This window comes from Schistocerca cancellata, unplaced genomic scaffold (assembly GCF_023864275.1).
Source record: "Schistocerca cancellata isolate TAMUIC-IGC-003103 unplaced genomic scaffold, iqSchCanc2.1 HiC_scaffold_674, whole genome shotgun sequence".
Taxonomy (NCBI): Eukaryota; Metazoa; Arthropoda; class Insecta; order Orthoptera; family Acrididae; genus Schistocerca; species Schistocerca cancellata.
In genome coordinates this window covers 742501-745000 of record NW_026046685.1, presented here as the reverse complement: position 1 = coordinate 745000, position 2500 = coordinate 742501, and the positions used below count along the sequence as shown (strand labels likewise).

General features: G+C 59.6%; 1 pseudogene; it reads right to left on the bottom strand.

The window, feature by feature from the left end:
* The window catches only part of LOC126139047 (large subunit ribosomal RNA), a 7762-nt pseudogene that overhangs the window by 3780 nt on the left and 1482 nt on the right, over positions 1-2500 (bottom strand).

The following is a 2500-nucleotide window of genomic DNA, read 5'->3' as shown; positions in this document are numbered from 1 at the left end:
TCCAATACTCCACCAGACCAGGAATAGTAGGTGGTTGGTGGAGCAGTGTACCGTCTAGAATGCCATTAATGCACCGCCCCGCGTTTTTGGAGAACGCACGCTGGCAGACGGAATACTCCCACCTACGCCGAGCTCGTTTTCGCTCAGGTGGCTGGGACATCTGCTTGGAGGCGACGGGATTTTGGGGCGCCTCCTTGCTACCTATAGCATCGAGTGCAGGTGGCAGCATGCCCATAATGACATGCCTAGATGCAGTTTGTCCCAGCGCCAAGATGTCGTCAACTGAGCGAAACCTTGAGCCCGACGATGGTAAGGCTGCTAAGGCCGACCAGATAGCCTGGTCGACTGGGTCTTCTACCGTCGGTGGAGTCAACGAAGTAGGGGATGTCACAGCAGGTGGTGCAGCAGCATCAGAGGTGCGAGGACGATCCGCAGAGGTAGAGAGGGCAGTAACGAACTCGGCAACCCGGCTCCTGTAAGCTCCCGCACGGCGCTGGCACTTGATGGATTCAAGCGAGCGGTGCGGGAAGGTCTTGACTAGTTCTTGGTTGAGGAACCGGGTGCCCTCGAGTGTCAGCACTGCCTCTGCATGGGCCAGGCGTGACAGTTCCTCACTGGACCACCTGGCCTTCGTCCTCTGGATGTTGACCTCTGCATTCGCTGCACTAGGATGAGCCCTGCGGCGGTGGACACCAAGACCACTCTTGGTGCTGAAGCTCCGATGGCACTCAGGGCACTGGAAGGCAGGCAAGGCTACTCGACCCGGACTGGCGACGTCAGATGGTGGCCCAACGACTGGCGCGGCACCTCCAGTGGGAGGACCGCTACCTGTTATATTCCTAGTGTTGGGGCCAGCTGAAACAAAGGGCAGGGGGGCAGGCAACCCCCAAGCCCCGGAAAGTCACCCCACTCTGTCTGTTGGAGAGCTCCGAGGAGACACAGAATACTGTCCCTCCTCTCGGCTCCCCTCACGACTCCCGCCACGTGAAGGCCAGAGCTAGGATTTCCCACTGAGAGGCTAAGCGGACCATCATCCACTCGACATCGCTAGGATGCTGAGGAGTGGATCGAGAGGATCCGTATATGACGCATCATGTGAGCTTAAGAGAGTCATAGTTACTCCCGCCGTTTACCCGCGCTTGCTTGAATTTCTTCACGTTGACATTCAGAGCACTGGGCAGAAATCACATTGCGTCAACACCCGCTAGGGCCATCGCAATGCTTTGTTTTAATTAGACAGTCGGATTCCCCCAGTCCGTGCCAGTTCTGAGTTGATCGTTGAATGGCGGCCGAAGAGAATCCGCGCACCCGCGCGCCCCCGGAGGAGCACGCTAAGGCGGACGCGGCCTCGCAGCAAGGAAGATCCGAGGGAGGCCAAGGCACGGGACCGAGCTCGGATCCTGCGCGCAGGTTGAAGCACCGGGGCACGAACGCCGCGCATGCGCGCGCATCCTGCACCGCCGGCCAGCACGAGGCCAACCAACGGCGAGAGCAGACCACGCCCGCGCTAAACGCCCGCACTTACCGGCACCCCTACGGCACTCACCTCGCCCAGGCCCGGCACGTTAGCGCTGACCCACTTCCCGACCAAGCCCGACACGCCCCGATCCTCAGAGCCAATCCTTATCCCGAAGTTACGGATCCAATTTGCCGACTTCCCTTACCTACATTATTCTATCGACTAGAGGCTCTTCACCTTGGAGACCTGCTGCGGATATGGGTACGAACCGGCGCGACACCTCCACGTGGCCCTCTCCCGGATTTTCAAGGTCCGAGGGGAAGATCGGGACACCGCCGCAACTGCGGTGCTCTTCGCGTTCCAAACCCTATCTCCCTGCTAGAGGATTCCAGGGAACTCGAACGCTCATGCAGAAAAGAAAACTCTTCCCCGATCTCCCGACGGCGTCTCCGGGTCCTTTTGGGTTACCCCGACGAGCATCTCTAAAAGAGGGGCCCGACTTGTATCGGTTCCGCTGCCGGGTTCCGGAATAGGAACCGGATTCCCTTTCGCCCAACGGGGGCCAGCACAAAGTGCATCATGCTATGACGGCCCCCATCAACATCGGATTTCTCCTAGGGCTTAGGATCGACTGACTCGTGTGCAACGGCTGTTCACACGAAACCCTTCTCCGCGTCAGCCCTCCAGGGCCTCGCTGGAGTATTTGCTACTACCACCAAGATCTGCACCGACGGCGGCTCCAGGCAGGCTCACGCCCAGACCCTTCTGCGCCCACCGCCGCGACCCTCCTACTCGTCAGGGCTTCGCGGCCGGCCGCAAGGACCGGCCATGACTGCCAGACTGACGGCCGAGTATAGGCACGACGCTTCAGCGCCATCCATTTTCAGGGCTAGTTGCTTCGGCAGGTGAGTTGTTACACACTCCTTAGCGGATTCCGACTTCCATGGCCACCGTCCTGCTGTCTTAAGCAACCAACGCCTTTCATGGTTTCCCATGAGCGTCGATTCGGGCGCCTTAACTCGGCGTTTGGTTCATCCCACA